Below are 22834 nucleotides of genomic sequence, written 5' to 3'. Positions count from 1 at the left end.
ATCTCTGTTTTTTAACACTTAAAGTAAATCTGTCATCAGGATTTTGCTAAGTAAACTACATGCATTGTCAGGTTGGTGCTGTCATACTGATTAAAATGATACCTTGGTTGAAGAAATTCATCCTGTGGTTCTTAATGAGATGCTCGTGCCCCGGAGCGGGCCTATGGGTGGGAAATTTTGAAAAATAAGATTCTCAAAGCACAATCGTTAATGATCCCTAAAAGAGGGAAGAATAGGAAGCATTTAAGGAAACCAGGATGGATGAACACAGAACTTCAACACGTGCTAAAAAGGAAGGAAGAAATGTTTATCAAATGGAAAGAGGGAGGCATATCTAAAGAAGATTAGGACACGCAGAATTGTAGGACACGCATCAGATTAGCTGATAATGAATTAACGCTTGCAAGAGATGTCAAAAGCAATAAGAAAGGATTTTGGGGGTAAGTCAAAAGTAAAAAAAAAAAGTCAAAGATGCTATAGGATTTTTACAGGATGAAAATGGTAAAGTGGTAAAAAATGATGCTGAGAAGACCAAACTTTTAAATTCCTATTTTGCATCTGTTTTCTCTCAGAAAGTAAATGTAACATAAACTGATCTTTACTGTACTATTAAAGGAATAGAAGAATCCACACTATCTATAAACAGAGAGATCGTTAGGGAACCCTTAGCTAACATAAATGAGTTCAAGTCTCCAGGTCCAGATGAATTACATTCAAGGGTACTGAAGGAGATGGCAGAGGAAATTATTGAACCACTTTCCATAATCTTTCAAAAAAATTCACGGAGAACAGGAGAAGTCCCAGAAGACTGGAGAAGAGCGAATGTTGTCCCTATCTTTTAAAAGGGAAAGAAGGTGGACCCAGGGAACTATAGGCCTGTGAGCCTTACTTCTATACCAGGAAAGATCTTTGAACAAATTATTAAACAACATGTATGCAAGTACCTATATGAGAATGAAGTGATTAACCAGAGCCAGCATGGGTTTGTAACTAATAAGTCATGTCAGACTAACTTAATTTACTTCTATGACAGAATCACTGACTGGGAGGATCAGGGAAACGCAGAAGAAATAGTATATCTTAACTTCAACAAAGCATTTGACAAAGTATCTCCTACCATCCTTATTGAAAAAATGACCAACTATGGAATAGACAAGGCAACTTTTAGGTGGATTCATAACTGGCTTAGTGATTGGACCCAAAGAGTGGTCATAAATGGTTGCACATCCAGTTGGAAGAATGTCTCAAGTGGGGTACCACAAGGCCCTGTCCTGGACCCAGTGTTTCATTTAACATCTTTATCAATGATTTTGATGAAGGAATTGAGGGTAAACTGATTAAATTTGCTGATGATACAAAGCTAGGAGGGATAGCTAATACTAGAGAACAGAGAGAGAGAGGATTCGAAAAGATCTAAACAAACTGGAACTGTGGGCAGCTACTAACAGAATGGTTTATAACAGGGAGAAATGCAAAGTCCTACATCTGGGCAATAAAAATGAAAAAAAGCATATACAGAATGGGAGGAATAGGGCTAAGCAACAGCCTGTGTGAAAAAGACTTGGGTAATACTAATTGATCACAGACTGAACATGAGTCAACAGTGTGATGCAACAGCAAAAAAAGGCAAACACAGTTCTGGGATGTATTAAGAGAAGCATACCGTCTAGATCACGTGAAGTAATTATCCCCCTCTACTCCTCCTTGGTCAGACCTCATCTGGAATACTGTGTCCAGTTCTGGGCACCACGTCTTAAAAATGCATAAAAAAACTGGAGTAAGTTCAGAGAAAAGCGATCAGAATGGTGACCGGTCTACAAACAATATCCTATGAGGAACGGTTAGAGGATTTGGGAATGTTTAGCTTGCAAAAGAGAAGACTGAGAGGAGACTTTATAGCTGTCTACAAATATCTCAAGGGCTGTCATACTGTAGAGGGTTCAGCTTTATTCTCAATTGCATCAAGATAGGCTTGCAGCAATGGGATGAAACTGAAAGGGAGAAGATACAGATTAGATATTAGAAAAAAAAATTTGACAGTGAGGGTGATCAATGTGTGGAACAGGAGCTATGAGAGGTGGTGAGTTCTCCTTCAATGGAAGTCTCCAAACAGAGGCTGGACAGATATCTGTCTGAGATGATTTAGTGAATCTTGCATTGAGCAGGGGGTTGGATCAGATGACCCTGGAGGTCCCTTCCAACACTACTTTTCTATGTTTCTATTTAACAAAGGCTTATCAGAGTATTTTTTGTATTACTACAAACACACAGACACATTACATTTAAAAGCAATTAAACAATGCCTTAAGTGCAAATCTCTCAATCCAGACTATAATCTAGTCAGATGACTCCCAAGTGATAACATTGAAAAGAACATGCCCCAGTGAGTAAAGTCACTATGCAATATTACATCATAATACAATCGCAGCCAAAAGTGTTTGCACCCTTGAGATTGTTCCAGAAAATGAAGTATTTGTCCCAGAAAATTATTGCAATTATACATGTTTATTTCCTTTGTTTGCATTAGAACAACAACTCCAGGTAAATGGCCGAAATACAGTTCTCTCAGTCCTCAAGTTCCCACTCGGGATCAGTAGTTCCACTGCCTTTGTACCAGGCGATACTCACATTCTCCTAACTTTTGGTTGGCCCACAGATTTCTTATCTCCCGCCAGTATAGTCTGTATTCACGTTCCACGATCCTCAAGACGACAGATGAAACGATAGAAGCACAGGTATCCAGTAGCGACAATCCTTTATGAAAGTTTATCAAATCCAGACGACAGATCCCACAACTGTAGCACATTTATCCAGCCCAGTTGGCAGCTGATCTCTGTTCCATATGCCATCGATCCATCCATGGTCCAGGTCCTCAGACTAGATCCTATCCCTTCGACATCATTCCACCAGCTCCCTCACTTAACGTGTATCTTATTGTCCTGCCTCCCTGGGTTCAGCCCCATCCTCCCCAAAGCTAAATGTGCATTAGTGGAGGTATTTTTTCTCAGGCCGAACCTATCATCTGAGACTGCATGTGAGATCCCCTGTGGGGACCGCTCCCCTAGTTCTTAGTAGACCATCACACAATGGGCGTAGTGGCTGATTAGAACAATGGCTGGAGGCTCCTGAGATACTAATGAGATTACTGGAATGCTGCACACTTTACAAGTGAAATTAGTGAACATACACTGACGAGCAAGCAGAACATTAATAAAACACAGCCAGCAAATCTCTAATAAAACACAACAGTAATATCGGCGGAATTGGTGCTCCGTGGTGGAAATGTCCAATTAGTCTTAGTAAGTGGCCAGCTCCTCACAACTGTCAAGTCGCTTCCTATAACCATCAACAAGTTTCTTACACCTCTCACCTGGTATTTTGGACCACTCTTCTTTTGTAAACTGCTCCAGGTCTCTCATATGTGAAAGCGTCTTCTCCCAACAGCAATTTGAAGATCTCTCCACAGGTGTTCAATGGGATTTAGATCCGGACTCGTTGCTGCCACTTCAGAACTCTCCAACTCTTTGTTTACATCCATTTCTGAGTGCTTCTTGAAGTATGTTAGAGGGCTAATGTCCTACGGTAAGACCCATGACCTAGAACGCAAACCCTTTCTGACACTGGGCACTACATTGTGACCCAAAATCCATGGGTAATCATCAGATTTCATGATGCCTTGCACACAGTCAAGGCACCCAGAGCCAGAGGCAGCAAAACAACCCCAAAACTTCTTTGCACTTCCACCATATTTGTCTGTAGGTACTGCGTTCTTTTCTTTGTAGGCCTCATTCCGTTTTCGGTAAACAGTACAATGATATGCTTTATCAAAAAGCTCTATCTTGGTCTCATGTGTCCACAAGACGCTTTCCCAGAAGGATTTTGGCTTACTTACATTTTGGCAAACAGCAGTCTAGCTTTATGTCTCTGTGTCAGAGTTGGTGTCCTCCTGGGTCTCCTGCCATAGCATTCCATTCATGCAAATGTTGACGGATAGTTTGCGCTGACACTGATGCACCCTGAACCTGCAGGACAGCTTAAATTTCTTTGGAACTTGATTGGGGCTGCTTATCCATCATCTGGACTATCCTGTGTTGCAAACTTTAATTAAGTTTTCACTGCCGTCAATATCCAGGGAGATTAACTACAGTGCCATGGGCTGTAAACTTCTTGATTATCTTGCGCATCGTGGACAAAGGAATATCTCTGGAGATGGACTTGTAACCTTTAGATTGTTGATATTGTTCAACAATTTTGGTTGTCAAGTCCTCAGACAGCTCTCTTCTCTTTCTGTTCTCCATGCTTAGTGTGGCACACACAGACACACAATGAAAAGATTGAGTCAGCTTCTCCCTTTTTTATCTGGTTTCAGGTGTGATGTTCATATTGCCCACACCTGTTACTTGCCACAGGTGAGTTTAAACGAGCATCACATGCTTGAAACAAAGTTTTTTACCCACAATTTTGGAAAGGTGTCAGAAATTTTGTCTGGCCCATTTGGGATGTTTTGTGTGAAAGTATGTCTAATTTGCCTTTTTTATCTATTTTTTTTGTGTTGTTCCAATACACACAAATGAAATAAACATGTGTATAACAAAGCATGTCTAATTTCAATAATTTTCTGTGAGAAATACTTCATTTTCTGGAACAATTTCAAGGGTGCCAATACTTTTGGCCCTGACTGTGGGTGTTTGTAAATATATGTGTATATATATTGTGACAGAGTCACTGGTGTGATATACGAGGGGAGGTACAAGTGCATCTCACTAAATTAGAATATCAAAAAGTTAATTTATTTCAGTTCTTCAATACAAAAAGTGAAACTCCTATATTATATAGAGTCATTACACACAGAGGGATCTATTTCAAGTGTTTATTTCTGTTAATATTGAGGATTATGGCTTACAGCTAATGAAAACACAAAAGTCATTATCTCAGTAAATTAGAATACTTTATAACAACAGCTTGCAAAATGTTTTTAAAATCTTGCAAAATGTTTTTAAAATCTGAAATGTCCTATTGAAATGTCTGTTCAGTAAATGCCTCAATACTTGGTCGGGCTCCTTTTGCATCGATTACTGCATCAAAGCGGTGTGGCATGGAGGCGATCAGCCTGTGGCACTGCTGAGGTTTTATGGAAGCCCAGGTTGCTTTGATAGCAGCCTTCAGCTCGTCTGCATTGTTGGGTCTGGGGTCTCTCATCTTCCTCTTGACAATACCCCATAGATTCTCTATAATAGATTCTCTATGGGGTTATGGTCAGGCGAGTTTGCTACCAATCAAGCACAGTGATACTGTTGTTTTTAAACCAAGTATTGGTACTTTTGGCAGTGTGGACAGGTGCCAAGTCCTGCTAGAGAATGAAATTTCCATCTCCTAAAAGCTTGTCGGCAGAGGGAAGCATAAAGTGCTCTAATATTTCCTGGTAGACGGCGGCCCTGACTTTGGTCTTGATAAAACACAGTGGACCTACACCAGCAGATGACATGGCTCCCCAAACCATCACTGATTGTGGAAAGTTCACACTAGACCTCAAGCAGCTTGGATTGTGGCCTCTCCACTATTCCTCCAGACTCTGGGACCTTGTGGAGTGTGTGAATGACTGCCTTCTGGACATCTGTTAAGTCAGCCGGCTTCCCCATGATTGTGGAGCCTACTGAAACAGACTAAGGGACCTTTTTAAATGCTTAGGAAGCCTTTGCAGGTGTTTTTTGTTCATTATTTTAATTTACTGAGCTAATGACTTTTGTCTTTTCATTGGCTGTAAGCCATAATCATCAACATTAAAGGGATTGTGCGGTACTTTAGATTACCCCCCCATGTATCCCCCCACCCCCAGGTCCCTAAGATTTTTTGTAAATACCTTCTGCTGTTGATAATGCCTGTGAGCGGCGCTATCGGTGGCCGCTCACAGGCATCACGTGACCCCAGCGCTGACATCACAACAAATGAGGCGTGACTCAGCGCTGGGGTCCCCACGGTGGCTGCTGGATTGTGGGCGGGGTTACCCCCCGCGTCACACCCGGCATCCACCGCGCACTTTCACAATGAATGGGGAGAGGCAGAGCGCGCGGTGGATGCCGGGTGTGACGCGGGGGGGTAACCCCGCCCACAGCCTGGCATCCACCTGGCACCAGGAAGATCGTGACCCCCGGCTGCTGCCAGCACTTGTCGTGACATCAGCGGATGTCAGAGCCGACTGCAGCCGGGGGTCACATGATGCCTGTGAGCGGCCACCGATAGCGCCGCTCACAGGCATTATCAACAGCAGAAGGTATTTACAAAAAGCCTTAAGGACCTGGGGTGGACACATGGGGGTTAATCTAAAGTACTGCACAACCTCTTTAACAGAAATAAACACTTGAAATAGATCACTCTATTTGTAATGACTCTATATAATATGTTTCACTTTTTGTATTGAAGAACTGAAATAAATTAACTTTTTCCCCTTCTCCCATGACAGCACCACCTGAGCGAGGGTATCCGCCCACCAAGGACAGGAGCCTACTGAATAAAAAGGCGGTATCTCTCTTCCGCATCGGTTTTGGTTCCTGCCCTGTGACGTAGCGCGCCGGAAGTCCGGGCTGCGCACGCGCAGTGTCGTGTCGGCCCTAGCGCGAGTGCGCCGGAAGCCCGGGTCTGCGCTTGCGCGGGGTACGATTTCCGGGTCATCCACGTGCAAGCGCGCCGGGAGCCGCTGGGCTGCGCACTCGCAGGAGGGATCCCGCGGCTTAGCGCGCCAGCCGGTAAAGAATAAAAAAAGGAATAATATATATGTATTTTATTATAAATTAAAAAAATATATAATAGTGTTAATGGAAAAGAGAGAGCACACTGCTGCCGGTAGGGGAGGAGCCCAAAGGAGGTGGAACCCCTTATGCTTTTAAGGAATGGGAAGCTGTCAAGATGGCGGTGTCTGCATCCTCGTCATGAGTAAGGAGCCGCAGTCACCTGTGCAGCAGCTGTCACTTCCGCAGGAGGAACAGCAGCAGCCACAAGCGCCTAAACAGCGTAAACAGGTCAAGCAAAATGTGAGACAACCGGAGCAACGGGAGTCTTCCCATCATCAGAGCCACAGCAGTGGGGGTCGTACGAGTGCTGGCAGAACCGGTCAGAAGAAATCTCGTGAATCCACCTCCGCCAGATGGGAGCGTTCATGTGAACGGCAACCACCGCCTCCAGTACCCTAGTCTGAACGGCTGTGTGGTGAGTGATCTTCCTGAAAGTTCACCTTAGTAATGTGCTCTTCTCTGTTTTTTCTCTTTTCTCTCCTTTCATTTCCTTCTGGTTGTTAGGGACCAAAAAAGAGTAGTTCCAAAAATAAGAATAAGGAGTGTGCATTATGTAAAGATAGCCTTCCCAGCTCCTACGCTAAGAACCTTTGCTCTGATTGTATACAGAAAACTATAGCGGAGGAGTCCCCTAGTTTTTCTATGGACTTAAAAACTTTAATCCAGACAGAGGTCAAGGATTCCTTAAAGAACTTAACCTCTCGTAAGAGGAAGAAGCAGAAACGGGTTTCCTCGGACTCAGAGGAATCAGTAGAGTCCCATTTCACGAGGGAATATCCTTCCCCCTCTGACCTCTCTTCATCGTCTTCATCAGAATCTTCGGATGATGATGGAGGGGCTACGCCTTGTTTTTCGGTGGACAATACTGAGAAATTGGTCAAGGCTATCAGAGCGACTATGGGTATTGCTGATGCCAAAACTCCCAGAACAGTTCAGGATGTCATGTTCGGGGGCTTAGATCAGAAGAGGAGACGCACATTCCCAGTTAACGAGAGGATCAAGACTCTTATAGATAGGGAATGGAAAAAAACAGAGGGGAAAGGCCAGCTGCCTTCTTCTTCTAAGCGGAGATACCCCTTTGAAGAGGAGGATGCGGCTACGTGGGCAAAACCCCTAAAATTGATGTGGCCGTCGCGAAGTCCTCAAAAAGATCCACACTATCCTTTGAGGATTTGGGGGCCCTAAAAGATCTGCTTGATAAAAAGACGGAGTCTTTTTTAAAACAGGCCTGGGAGTCCTCAGCAGGGGCTCTGAAAGCAGCAGTGGCAGCCACCTGCACCGCCAGGTCTATGATGATCTGGCTTCAACAGTTAGAGGACCAGATCAAAGGGAATGTCTCTAGAGAGAAAATTCTGTCGGGTCTGCCTCTTTTGCAGGGGGCGGCTGCATTCCTTGCAGATGCATCGGCAGATTCAGTTAGGCTGGCTGCCAGGTCAGCAGATCTTTCTAATGCAGCCCGCAGGGCATGTGCAGTCAAAATCTAAACTCTGCTCAATCCCTTTCGAAGGGGACTTTCTTTTCGGGAAGGCCTTAGATGACATCCTGAATAAGGCAGCGGACAAGAAACATGGGTTTCCTTCTGTGTCTGCTCCCCGATATAAGAGCTCCTTTCGGAAGAGGAAATACAATCGGAGCAAGTTTCCAAGAGACCAAAGTGGTTGGAGAGACAGGAAGCCGAATAACAGAGGCTTCATGTTTGGGGGTCCATCCTCCGAGAGTAAGAAAACCCCTAAGTGACGGACCTCCCCAGGTGGGAGGAAGGTTGTCCCACTTCCTTCCCGCCTGGGAAAAAATATCGTCCAGTTCTTGGATTTTAGGGATAATCAGGAGGGGGCTGAAGTTGGAGTTCAAAAACATTCCCAGGAACACCGTCAGAATTTCAGCCCCCAGAGGCCTAAAGGAGCGGATGGCCCTGCAACAGGAAGTACTCACTCTGGTTGTGAAGGGGGTTCTAGTAGAAACACCTGTACCTGAGCAGGGGAGAGGGTTTTACTCAACTCCCTTCCTAATAAAGAAACCGGATGGCTCCTTCAGAACCATTGTCAACTTGAAGAAACTGAACGACTATTTGATTTACAGGCCATTCAAAATGGAATCAATAAAATCGGCCATAAAGATGTTGTTTCCAGAATGCTATATGTGCGTCCTCGATTTGAAGGACGCCTACTACCACGTCCCAATCTTTCCTGCACATCAACAGTTTCTGAGGGTAGCTGGACGGTTCGGCAAGCACATAAGGCATTTTCAGTTTGCAGCTCTTCTCTTTGGCATCTCCATTGCTCCAAGGGTTTTCACAAAGATTATCCTGGAAGACAATTCATCTAAGGGAGAAAGATATCCTAGTCATCCCTTACCTGGATGATTTTTTACTGGTGGGCAGATCAAAACAGCTCTGCTCACTGGCTCTGGCAGAAGTCATGGCCAGTCTAAATGGCCTGGGGTAATTGTTAAACTTAGAAAAATCGAGACTAGAACCAAAAAAAGCTCAGTCATTCCTGGGTCTCATTTTGGACTCGGAAAACCAGACCTGTTTTCTGCCAGAGGACAAGAAACTGAAGATCAGCTCCCTCATATCACGCGTAATCAACAATCCATCCATCACATTGAGGAATGCAATGTCTCTATTGGGTACAATGACATCTTGTATCCCTGCAGTTCAGTGGGCCCAGTTCCATACCAGACGCCTTCAGCAGGAGATCCTGACAGCAGACAGATGGCTCAGAGGTTGCCTGGATGTAAGAATATCCCTTTCGAGTTTAGTAATCAACTCGCTGGAGTGGTGGATGAATCCGGAAAATCTATCTCTGGGGGTTCCTTGGTCTATCCAGGTGTCGGATATGATTACGACAGATGCAAGCGCAGAAGGCTGGGGAGCTCACCTGAGAGATCATTCAATACAAGGCCTCTGGTCGGACAATGAGACGGGTCTCTCCTCCAACATGAGGGATCTGTTGGCAGTCAGAAATGCGCTAGTAGAGTTCAGTTCTCTTCTTCAGGGTCATCACATCCGGATAATGTCGGACAAACGAACGACAGTCGCCTACATCAATCGTCAGGGGGGTACCAGATCCCTCTCTCTGATGTTAGTAGCGGACCAGATCCTTTGCGGAGAGTCATCTATTTACGCTCTCGGCGCTGCATATAAGAGGAGAGGAGAACTTAAAAGCCGATTTTCTAAGTCGACACATCTTGAGACAAGGAGAATGGGAATTGAATCCAGCGGTATTTCAGCAGATTGTCGGCAGATGGGGACAACCTCAGATCTGTTTGCGAACAAACACAATCGGAAGACCAAAATCTTTTGATCCCTGAATCCAAAGGAGATGCCGTTTGCGGTAGACGCGCTGCAAATTCCTTGTGACTTTACCCTGGCCTATGCCTTTCCCCCTCTAATGCTGATCCCTACTATCCTGAGGAAGATCCAAGAAGAACAGGCGAGGGTTATATTGATCGCCCCGCTTTGGCCCAAGAGACCATGGTTCACTTGGATGATGAGAATGTCCCAGGTGGATCCATGGGTTCTTCCGGACACCCCAGATCTCCTCAGGCAGGGCCCAGTCTTCCATCCCTAAAGATCGGGCCTGCATTTGACGGCCTGGATTTTGAAAGGTCACTACTAACGCAGGAGGGGTTCTCTCCAGGTCTAGTTACTACTCTACTGGCGAGTAGGAAGCTGGTGACTACTAGGATCTATGGCAGAACCTGGGCTAAGTTTCTGTCTACCTCGGGTCAGTCCGCCAAAGGGAGGGTTCCTATTGGGGCCATCCTGGAATTCCTTCAGAAAGGCTTAAGCATGGGGTTAGCCACCAGTACCCTTAAGGTACAAGTATCAGCTCTGGGGGCACTATATAATTACGACTTAGCAGCGAATAGGTGGATCATCAGATTCATTAAAGCTTGCAGTAGATCTAGACCTATTCCTACTCCAAGGATGCCTCCTTGGGACCTTAACACTAGGACTACTGGACTCGTGACCCCGCCTAGAACTACTGAAAGGAGTCATTTTGACTCCTTGCTTGTTTTCGTTTATTTTTAGAGTTTCATTTGTGGTTATTTATTAATAATTATATTTTTTGTAATGTATTATTATTGTGAGATCCAACAGTAATGCTTTTGATTGTTTTTTTTCTGCTTTTCTTATTTTTCTACAGAAAATAACAATAATTATAATAGACGTTTTTCAAACATTTTTTTTATTCAAGTGCACACATATAAACAACAACTGAAGAACAAAAAGCAGAGAAAATGTGGGTGGAGGAGCATAAAAATGAAAATATGGCGCAGAATTCACCTTCTAAACATTTGGTGTTTCGCATTTTAGGCATTGCCTTTGATTTATGGCAGTACATTGCCCACACAAAGACTTACCACAAGTCTTACAATTTCCGACAGATCTATTTTTCTTGCACTTTTCTTTGATCTGGCAAAATTTTGTTTGAACCATCACTTCTGAGCATGTAGAAACTTGGGACGTGGAACCCTTTTCCCTATCTGTGACATAAGGACCACTCAACTCTCTCACAAGCGTTTGCAAAAATGCCTTGCGTGACATTTTTTGGTGGGTAATCTCCTTGAATATTATCCATGCATTTATACCCGCAAAGTCTAAGGCATTTTCAAATGCATGAACAGGCCATCTCCTTGTGCATGTTCGTGTGGTATATTTTCGTGCCATCTGATCCACTACATGTACTCCATATTTTGTTTCATTGTAAAACTTTACCGTTTCTGGAGTTTTTTTAGCGGAATCAGACGCAACAACAACATCTGGATGGACGGAACTCAAAATGACAACATTTTTGTTGGGCTTTCCTTGATATACTGTAAGTGTAAAATTGTCTTCATTTCTAAACACTTTAGTGTTGTACAATTCCTCTTTCATGGATTTTATTTCTTTAGGCACTTCTCGCCTTATCTTGTTCAGTGTTCCCACGATGGTTGTTCCTTTGCTTTTTAGCTGTTTAGCTAATTTTACTGAAGTAAAATAATTATCGGTTGTAACATTGCGACCTTTTTTCAAAAACGGGTCCAATAACTTCATTACCACATGGTCAGCTAAACGGTCCTCAGCACGGCGTGTGTCATCTTTGCCTAGATAAGGGAAGCCATTTGCCAGATATTTGCTCCTCTTATCAACAGCTAGCCAATATTTGTGGCCATATTTATCTGGTTTGGAAGGCATGTACTGCGTGAATGGACACCTAGTTTTGCTTGGGAAGCTGCTCATCCACCGTTATTGTCACGGGTGTGTCGCCACGAAGATCGTCACGAGTACACAGCCTGACTTCTCGCAGCTGACTTGTTGGTGCTTTGTGTTTTTCGGCAGTGAGGGAGTTAATTCTCTCTCTCTCTGTGCTAGACGAGGTCCAGCCTCGCCCAGCTGCAATCAATACTGCTGTAGTGAGACTCCTTCAAATGCCTGCTGGTCTGTTTGGGAAGTGTCGGTGAAAGCATTTCATTCAGACTAACAGAGCGGATCGTGGTGTTTGGAGTTTCTGAGATAAGTGTATTTGGAGTGTTTTTTCCCTTCCTCGCTTTATCATTTATCTCCTTTCCCGTTGGTGTTCCCTCTGTTGTAGTTGTGTAGTTGTTGTATGCAAGGTGCTTTTGGTTTTTCCCTTGTACTGTCTCGTTCGTCTAAGTACTGTGTGTGGGCATATTATTACTTGTCCCCTTTTGTTGTGATCGGGGTCCTTCTCAGGACTAGATTACTTAGGTGCAGGGATCCTCAGGAGGTAGGGGTTACGCTGGCGGCCTGGACCTCTGTACCTTTAACAGTACCTCCAGGTTGAGGGACTAGTCAGGGCCCCAGCTTAGGGTCAGCTTAGGCCCCCTACCTCCAGTATACAGAGACAGCGTGACATTTTTCACCGACCCACTTAGTTTTTCTCCAGCTACCATGGATCCAGTAGCCGGTCTAGCTCGGCAGTTGCAGAGTTTGTCCATGGAGCTGGCGGACGTTAGGTCCAAGGTTTTGCATCCTCAGGAGCAAGCCGGACCAGAACCTAAAGTAGCTCTCCCTGACAGGTTCACTGGGGGGCGGGACAAGTTTTTTGTTTTCCGGGAGGCATGCAAGTTGTACTTTCGGCTGCGGCCTCGGTCATCGGGGAGTGAAGAACAAAGGGTGGGAATTGTCATCTCGCTCCTACAAGGGGACCCACAATCTTGGGCGTTCTCTCTTCCCCCGGGCTCCCCGGCTCTCCAGTCAGTGGATAGGTTTTTCGCTGCTCTGGGACTCGTATATGATGACCCAGATCGGATCTCCCTTGCTGAGTCTAAGTTACGTAGGATCCAGCAGGTAGATCGTCCGGCGGAGGAATTCTGTTCGGAGTTCCGTAGGTGGGCCACGGACACCCAGTGGAATGACCCGGCTCTTAGGAGCCAGTTTTGTCATGGTTTATCCGACAAATTACAGGATGTGTTGGCACAGTATGACTCTCCCGCGTCACTGGAAGCTGCTATGGCCCTTGCTATTCGCGTTGACAGACGGCTTCGGGAGAGGTGCGGGATAACTCTACCCCCTGTGATGACTCCACCTCCTACAAGGTCCCCTCATATGGTGGTTCCCCTGGTCAGTCCAGAGGAGCCTATGCAATTAGGAGGGACATCATTTCGGGGGAGGGGACCGGTGGTGCGCCATAAGACAGGAAGGTGTTTCTTCTGCGGGAGAAAGGGACATTTTATTGGGGGGTGTCCATCCCGTCCCTTGCAGAGTGAAGTGTCGTCGGAAAACTGTTGATCCCAGGTTGTGTGGTGGACGGCAATCTGGGAGTAGGTATTTCGTCCCTAGGTTCGTCTCAGTTTCTCGTACCGGCGGAGGTGGTGGTGGGTACGAGAACTGAGAGGATATCTGTTCTTCTGGATAGTGGGGCCGGGGCTAATCTGGTTGATGCTCGTTTTGCCCGGGTTCAAGGTATGCGATTGAGTGAGTTGGCTAAACCCATCCCCATATTCTCGATCGATGCCAGGCCTCTCGGTCAGGGAAGTTTTTTGCAAGCTGTGCATGACGTAAAACTTCAAGTGGGGGCGATACATAAAGAACTGTTGTCTTGCTACGTGTTGGAGGGTCTTCCCACTCCTATAGTGTTGGGCCTTCCTTGGTTAGCTAAGCATAACCCGGTTATTAATTGGCAAACCAGAGAGATAAGCCAATGGAGTAAATTCTGTAATAAAAACTGCATGAACACGGTCATCGGTGCGGTTACTCCTTGGGTCTTACCTCCATTTCTGGCGGACTTTGAGGATGTATTCTCGGAGAAAGGGTGTCAGGAACTACCTCCTCATCGCGAGTATGACTGTTCTGTAAAACTGCTCCCTGAGGCCAAGTTACCTAAAGCTAGGTTGTATAACCTTTCTGGTCCTGAGAGGCAGGCCATGAAGGATTATATTTCAGAAAGTCTGGCTAAGGGGCATATTAGACCTTCATCTTCACCGGTGGCTGCGGGGTTCTTCTTTGTTAAGAAGAAAGATGGAGGCCTACGCCCTTGCCTGGATTTCCGTGAACTTAATCGGATTACGGTCCGAGATCCGTATCCGCTCCCACTTATTCCCGATCTCTTTAATCAGATCGTGGGCGCCAAATGGTTCTCTAAGTTGGATCTCAGGGGGGCGTACAATCTGATTAGGATGAAGGAGGGGGATGAGTGGAAGACGGCGTTTAACACTCCGGAGGGGCATTATGAGAACCTTGTCAAGCCATTCGGTCTGACTAATGCCCCGGCGGTGTTCCAACACTTTGTTAATGACATTTTTCGCCGCCTGGTGGGACAGTTTGTTGTCATATATCTGGATGATATCTTAATTTACTCGCCGGATCTGGTGTCTCATCAGGAGCACGTTAGGCAGGTGTTACAGATCTTGCGGGATAATAAACTGTATGCCAAATGGGAAAAGTGTGTGTTCGCCGTACAGGAACTCCAGTTTTTAGGCTTCCTGGTTTCAGCGTCCGGTTTTCGTATGGACCCTGGGAAAGTGCGGGCAGTTCTTGAGTGGGATCGGCCAGAGAATCTTAAGGCACTACAACGTTTCCTGGGGTTTGCTAATTATTACCGGAAGTTCATTCGTAATTTCTCGTCCATGGTTAAGCCTCTCACAGACATGACTAAAAAGGGGACGGATTCTTCTAGGTGGTCTGACAAGGCTTGTCAAGCATTCTCCTCCTTGAAAAAATGTTTTGCCTCGGCACCCATACTCATTCAACCTGATGCGTCACAGCCATTCATTGTAGAGGTAGACGCTTCCGAGGTAGGGGTGGGAGCAGTATTGTCACAGGGTTCGTCCCCTGGTAAGTGGCATCCGTGCGCCTTTTTCTCTAAAAAATTGTCGTCCGCCGAGAGGAATTACGATGTCGGCAATAGGGAACTCTTGGCCATTAAGTTAGCTTTTGAGGAGTGGCGCCATTTTTTGGAGGGGGCAGTCCATCCGGTCACCGTCATCACCGATCACAAGAACCTGCTATATCTGGAGTCCGCGAAACGTCTGAATCCCAGACAAGCTAGGTGGTCATTGTTTTTTACCAGGTTTAATTTTGTCGTTACATATCGTCCTGGGTCAAAAAATGTAAAGGCGGATGCCTTATCTCGTAGTTTCCCTGGGGCCGGGAATACGGACGACCCGATTCCTATCCTTCAGGAGGGGGTGGTGGTTTCGGCAGTATGCTCTGAGCTGGAGGAGGAGGTATTGGAGGCTCAGGGGGACGCCCCTGTTGGACCTCCGGGGAGACTGTTTGTTCCAGATCAGTTGCGACAAAAGGTGATCGAGGCACACCATAACTCAGTTTTTGCAGGACACCCGGGGAGTAAAGCAACTGTGGATCTCCTCTCGCGTCGGTTTTGGTGGCCTAACTTACATAAGGAGGTGGTAACTTTTGTCGCGTCCTGTGGGGTTTGTGCGCGCTCTAAGACCTCACATACCCGTCCGTCTGGGGCCCTCTTACCTTTGAAGATCCCGGAGTGTCCTTGGACTCATCTGTCTATGGACTTTATTACGGACCTCCCTCCGTCTTCGGGTAAAACGGTCATGCTCCTTGTAGTGGACAGGTTCAGCAAGATGGCACATTTTATCGCTCTTCTGGCTCTCCCTAATGCTAAAACTCTTGCGCAGGTGTTCATTGGAGAGATTGTGAGGCTTCACGGGGTACCCTCCGGGGTGGTGTCTGATCGGGGGTCTCAGTTTGTGTCCAAGTTCTGGAAGGCGTTTTGTGCACGGCGGGAGATGCATTTGTCATTCTCATCGGCTTTTCATCCTCAGACCAATGGTCAGACGGAACGTATGAACCAGAGCTTGGAGACATATCTCCGGTGTTTTGTGTCAGAGAACCAGGAGGACTGGGCTTCTTTCTTACCTCTGGCAGAGTTTGCTCTTAATAATAGGCGGAGCGAGTCCACTGGTAAGTCCCCGTTTTTTGGGGCATATGGTTTTCACCCCCAGTTTTGTACTTTCAGTAGGGGGGGCTCTTCGGGGGTTCTTGAGGAGGAACGATTTTCCTCATCACTCGCTTCAGTATGGAGAGGGGTGCTGAAGAATCTGAATACTATGGGGAACCGATACAAACGTATGGCTGATAGGAGGAGAGTGTCTGGTCCGGACCTAAGTGTGAACGATCGGGTATGGTTGTCTACCAGGAATATTAAACTTAAGGTTCCCTCCTGGAAACTGGGTCCCAGGTTCATCGGGCCGTACAGAATCAGTTCTATTATTAATCCGGTGGCATTCCGTCTTGACCTCCCCCCTACGTTTAAAATTCACAACGTGTTCCACAGATCGTTGCTTAAGAGGTATGTGGCGCCGGTGGTACCGTCACCTTTACCTCCCCCTCCAGTGGTGGTCAATGGTAACTTGGCGTTCCAGGTATCGAGGGTCATCGATTCACGCTTTAATCGCCGGTCCCTTCAGTACCTGGTTCATTGGAAAGGGTATGGTCCTGAGGAGAGGATGTGGGTTCCTGCGTCGGATATTAACGCAGACCGATTAGTTCGGGCCTTCCACACGACTCACCCGGATAAACCTGGCCCTGAGGGTCCGGAGGCCCCTCGTAGAAGGGGGGGTACTGTCACGGGTGTGTCGCCACGAAGATCGTCACGAGTACACAGCCTGACTTCTCGCAGCTGACTTGTTGGTGCTTTGTGTTTTTCGGCAGTGAGGGAGTTAATTCTCTCTCTCTCTGTGCTAGACGAGGTCCAGCCTCGCCCAGCTGCAATCAATACTGCTGTAGTGAGACTCCTTCAAATGTCTGCTGGTCTGTTTGGGAAGTGTCGGTGAAAGCATTTCATTCAGACTAACAGAGCGGATCGTGGTGTTTGGAGTTTCTGAGATAAGTGTATTTGGAGTGTTTTTTCCCTTCCTCGCTTTATCATTTATCTCCTTTCCCGTTGGTGTTCCCTCTGTTGTAGTTGTGTAGTTGTTGTATGCAAGGTGGTTTTGGTTTTTCCCTTGTACTGTCTCGTTCGTCTAAGTACTGTGTGTGGGCATATTATTACTTGTCCCCTTTTGTTGTGATCGGGGTCCTTCTCAGGACTAGATTACTTAGGTGCAGGGATCCTCAGGAGGTAGGGGTTACGCTGGCGGCCTGGACCTCTGTACCTTTAACAGTACCTCCAGGTTGAGGGACTAGTCAGGGCCCCAGCTTAGGGTCAGCTTAGGCCCCCTACCTCCAGTATACAGAGACAGCGTGACAGTTATGTATGGGCCAGGTTTGTAACACGCAATACAATTTTCAATAAACCTGTCCCACACAGTAGAAAATAGAGCAAACTTGTCCGTTTGCAGTCTCTCCGATCGAGTAGATTTCTCATCAAATCTGAGAAACCTCATAATTTCAACAAAGCGGTCCCTAGACATTGTCGCTTTGCAAAACGGTATTCCCCAGTCATTACACCAAATACTGCTGATCGAGTGACGGTTCGTGCCAGATATTCCACGAGCATAGAATATCGCAATGAATGCATCTAGCTCCTCATCAGATAGAGTAAACTGTAAATTATTGTTCCTGCATGCTTCTGTAAGCGTACAGTTCTTTATATGTGTCAATATATATGAATCAAAAAATAAACGCCATGCGCTCAAAGGACTATCGATAATGATATTTCTTCTGGCGTATCCTGCAGGGCCAGGTGCTTCTCGAAGAATATTTTGGCTGTCACGCCTACCAGGCAAGTGTTCTCCAATTTCAACAGGTTTCCATTGAATAACATCCGCTGAAACTAGTATTCCTTCAGATTCGCCTTCTCTGGTGTTTGTTGTTGCATTACCTTCGCCGCCATCGTTATCTGTTGTTCTTTCATTTCTGGGACGTTTTGCTGATTTTTTCTGTCCACGACCAGGAGGATGGTCACGAGGCAACATAACTGCATGAGCCCGATCCCCAGTTGATGTGCTTGGAATATCTGTAAAAAAGTTGATGAATATTTAGAATTTTTGTTTTGTAAGGGTCCGTGCACACTGGCTGGATTAGCGGCGGAATATCCGACCGGATATTCTCACCACAATCCGGCCCGTACCTGCCCGCTCAGGTACAGAGCGGAGTTTCATACCTGAAGCTCCGCTCCGAACCCCGGGCTGGAGCCGCTGTCTGGGACGGAGCCGTGCTCGCGCGTAAGCAAGCGCTGCTCTGTCCCTGACAGCGGCTCCAGCCCGGGGTTCGGAGCGGAGCTTCAGGCATGAGCGGGCAGGTACGGCCTGTATTGCGGCAAGAATATCCAGATGGCTATTCAGCCAGAATTCTGCTAGTGTGCACAGGCCCTAACTCAGTGTGTGGAAGAACAAATAAATACACATAACTACTTACCTTCTGGATTTGTTCCTTCTGAGTCTTCAGATTCACTTGATATGTTCTGAGGAATGAAATCTTCATCACTGTCAGAATCAAATACATGTTCCTGCAATTCGGATTCCGATTCATCCTCCGGTATGGATTGCAAAGTAGCCAGAATATCCTGAGGCTTTATCAAACGTCTTCTCTCCATATTCCTCACAAATTCCATAATTCTATATAGTTCCCTGCTGAAAAATAGAAATGAAATGAAAACTAAAAGAAATAATAACTGTTCTGCCACCTTCAAAAGTAGGTGGGCTGAATCAGTTGACAGACAGCTAAGCTATTTCATAACAATTCATACCTGTATGAGTCTTCAGAGCTCGTATGTCTGCGTCTGTTCTCTTTGTCTCTTCAGCTGAACTGAAAGTAAAGTTACTATCCAGAATACTGTCTCCTGCTAGGACCTTAGAAAAACACCACCCTTCATTAGCATAAGATAAGAGCCTAGAGTAAACAAGCTATTTTGTTCAGCATTACACAGTAATACAAGCAGGTAAAACACAAGGAAAATGTGAAAAGTTGACATGTAAATTGAACTACATCTATATGAACATCAGGATAAATAAGACAGAGTGAAAAAATTATGCACAAAACTTTATAGCAACATTTAGTGACAAAAGGACCTCAAAATATAGTAGGGAGTCAAAATGACTCCCTTCAGTAGTTCTTGGTAAATTTTGAAAAAAAACGCGCAAATTTTTCACCAAAATTATTTATTCTCACAAAATCTTTTTTCACATCATATTTGAGGAAAAGTCACCGAGTTTCAAGCCGGAATTCTGAAAATTGTAGTCACAGAAGAGAAATAAAAAACGAAAGGAGTCAAAATGACTCCATCAGTAGTTCTAGTGTTAATCTGGTTCTAGAAGCACTAACCAAGTACCCCTTTGAGCCCTTAGAGGAAGCTTCGGAGAAAATTCTCACCTTAAAAACAGCCATGCTGGTAGCTCTAACTTCGGTTCGTAGGGTTAGTGATCTGCACGCGCTGTCAGTTAACCATCCGTTCACGCAAGTGTGTATGGATAGAGTAATCTTGAGACCTGACCCGGCCTATCTTCCAAAAGTGGCCTCCAAATTCCATAGGACACAAGTAATTACTCTCCCTTCCTTCTATCCTGACCCTAGGGATTCGGAGGAACAAAAACTTCACACTCTAGATGTTAAGAGGGTATTAGTCCAGTATTTGGAGGTAACAAAGGCCTGGAGAAAAAGTGACGCCTTATTCATTTCATTTCAGGGGGCTAAGAAAGGGCTTAAGGTTACAAGGGGGACCATAGCTAGGTGGGTCAGGGACACCATTGGCTTAGCATACTCTTCTAGCAATCTGCCAGTTCCAGAGAACCTGAAGGCTCACTCCACCAGAGCTGTAGCTGCTTCCTGGGCGGAGAAAGCGGATGTGCCCATTGACATATGTAAGGCGGCAACTTGGTCATCCCCCGCTACATTTTACAAGCATTACCGTCTTGACCTTTCCTCTTCTACTGATCTCTCCTTTGGGAGGAAGGTGTTGCAAGTGGTGATCCCTCCCTCTGGTGTCTGATCTCTCTAAATCTCTCAGGTAGTGCTGTCATGGGAGAAGGGGAAAAGATCCTAGTTACTTACCGGTAACGGGATTTTACAGAGCCCATGACAGCACCCCATTAATTCCCTCCCCTTTATCACTTTATGGTGTCCACTTCTTAGGGTGTTTTATTAAGAAATGTTTAGGTGGCAGTTATGTACTAACCTATTTTTCGGAGGCACTCTCATGCGCTGAAACAAAAACTGATGCGGAAGAGAGGTACCACCTTTTTATTCAGTAGGTTCCTGTCCTTGGTGGGCGGATACCCTCTCTCAGGTGGTGCTGTCATGGGCTCTGTAAAATCCCGTTACCGGTAAGTAACTAGGATCTTTTCATGGTATTCTAATTTAGTGAGATGCACCTGTATGTGTCACTCAGTTTGCTAGCCTGTGTGAACTAAAACCTGCAAAATTTCTGCCAGCATGTTATATGCTGGGGGTTAATTCACTAAAGGGTGTGTGGTTTTATGTGAATGGCATAGAAGATGTGAAGCCATTCACACTACCTCCCCTCAGGGTGTGGCTGAGCAAGGTTTAAATGTTCAGTCACCATTTTTTTTTCTGTTGTGCAGTTTGGAGAGGCAAAGACTCCAGACTGGAAGGCCACAGCTCAGAGAAGAGCTGAAGGCTGGTTCCACAACCTGTGTGGGCGAACCCCACACTGCTATGGACAGTGCTATCATTTATCTTTTGTTTTGTTGTTTTGCCAGTAAGGCTGTGTTTATTTTTGCTGGAGCTCCAGGGCTTTATAATAAAGCCTGCAGAGAAAACACGGCTCCTGAGTCTACTTCCGAAAGCAGCCGAGTAAGGCGTCTTGCCACAGTTGCTGGAGAATGTGAGCAAGATTCCAGGAACACGTGTACCTGCTATACAGACCAGTTGTTGTCCTGGGTAAAGGCTGTCAGCCAGCAGGAGACGTCCGTCAGCATGGAAGAGCTAATTAAGCACCTGGTGCAGAGCCAGCCGAGCATGCAGCAACAGCACTTGCAGGGCCAGCAGAGCATGCAGCAGCAGCACCGTGAGCAGCTACAGCAGCAACAAGAGACCACGAAGCTGCTGATGCAACAAATTCAGCTCCAGAAACCGCAGCAACAGGATCAGCATCGCCAACAGCAGCAGCAGATAGAGTTACTTGCAGAGGCCATCCAGGTGATGACGCATACGTCAGGAAGATGGTAAGGAGAGTGTTACAGAAGATGACCCCGGGGGATGATGTTGAGGCGTTCCTGACTGTTTTTGAGAGGGTGGCGGAATGGGAGAGATCGCCGCTGGAGCAGTGGGCTTAGGTTCTGGCGCCATATTTGACCGGGGAGCCGCAGAAGTCCTATTACAATCTGCCTTTACAGGACGCAAAGGAATACGCCAAATTAAAAACCGAAATATTGGCACCCACAGGAGTGACTATGTCTGTCAGAGCACAAAGGGTCCACCACTGGGCGTATGCTGGCGAAAAACCTCCACGCTCACAGATGTTTGACTTGTCACATCTTGTCCAGAAATGGCTGCAGCCAGAGTCTTCCTCTCCTGCCCAGATGGTTGAGCGTGTGGCGATGGACAGGTTCATCCATTCCCTACCCAGGCTGGTGCAAACCTGGGTTGCCCAGGATGACCCTCGGAATGCAGACGACCTCATGGGTCTGGTAGAGAGGTACCAAGTGGTCGAGAAAATCCCTGGGGAAACCCGACATAGCCACCTCCCCAAACTGGAGAGCCCAAAAGGGGGTGGGTTCACCACGGAAGGGGTTCAGAGCCACAACTGGGAGGCGTCCCACTTCCACTGAAGGGGCTGCAAGGACTGTTGTAATCTGTTAGCGATGTCGCAATCCGGGACACTTAGCCGCCCAGTGTCAAACGTCTGCTGAGCCAATGGACTGCAGCCTAGGCAGACGATGTTCATACTATGCTTACCCAGCCTGCAGTGTGGACTGTCAATCTGGCGAGGGGCCGCAGGCGTGTGCCGTATCCGTTAATGGAGTGATGGTCCTGGGGCTGTTGGACTCCGGGAGTCTGGTAACCTTAATCAGTGCCACCCTTCTCCACCAGCTGATCCCCACCAAATCTGTGGGCGTCCGCTGCATACATGGGGACGCCAAGAACTACCCGGTGGCCAGAGTGACAGTTGGAACAGACTGTGTCGCCCAATCCCACGAGGTCGGATGGTCAAGGACCTGATACATCCCGTCATATTGGCGCGCGATTTTCCCTTCTTCTGGGACTTGTGGGGGAAGGGATCCAGACTCAGTCATGGGGACAAAATCCAGGACCCTAGAAAAATACCCCGGTCGACATCGGAAGTGGATGAGTTCCCACTGTGTGTCCTTGTCGGCGACGAGGACGAGTCTGTGACCTAGGGGGCCGACCTCCCTGAATTAGAGGTGCCCGGAGAGAACTTTGGGCAGCTCAAGTTCGGGACTTGACCTTGAAAGGGGCGCGGGACAATGTTACGGTTTGTAATGGTGTTGCTCAAGAGCCAGGGGAGGACACCAGGTTCCCACACTGCAGTTCAGGGGGAGCTATTATACTGGGTAACCAAACTAAAAGGTGAAGAGGTAGTGGAACCGCTGTTAGTTCCAGGGCCATACCGTCGAAGGGTATTAAACATGGCCCACTCACATTTTCTGGAGGGACACCTAGGGGTTGAAAAAACTCAGAAGATAATAGTGAGGAGGTT

General features: G+C 46.4%; 1 protein-coding gene across 2 annotated transcripts in view; it reads left to right on the top strand.

Moving 5' to 3' along the window:
• The window catches only part of LOC141153975 (NACHT, LRR and PYD domains-containing protein 12-like), a 99065-nt gene that overhangs the window by 3765 nt on the left and 72466 nt on the right, over positions 1 to 22834 (top strand). The gene's annotated exons all lie outside the window — the stretch shown is intronic.

The sequence above is a fragment of the Phyllobates terribilis genome, unplaced genomic scaffold (assembly GCF_046119375.1).
Source record: "Phyllobates terribilis strain yellow unplaced genomic scaffold, ASM4611937v1 Scaffold_7__3_contigs__length_470593459, whole genome shotgun sequence".
NCBI classification, from domain to species: Eukaryota; Metazoa; Chordata; class Amphibia; order Anura; family Dendrobatidae; genus Phyllobates; species Phyllobates terribilis.
Note: the sequence above shows the minus strand (reverse complement) of the source record. Positions and strands in the feature narration are given on the sequence as shown.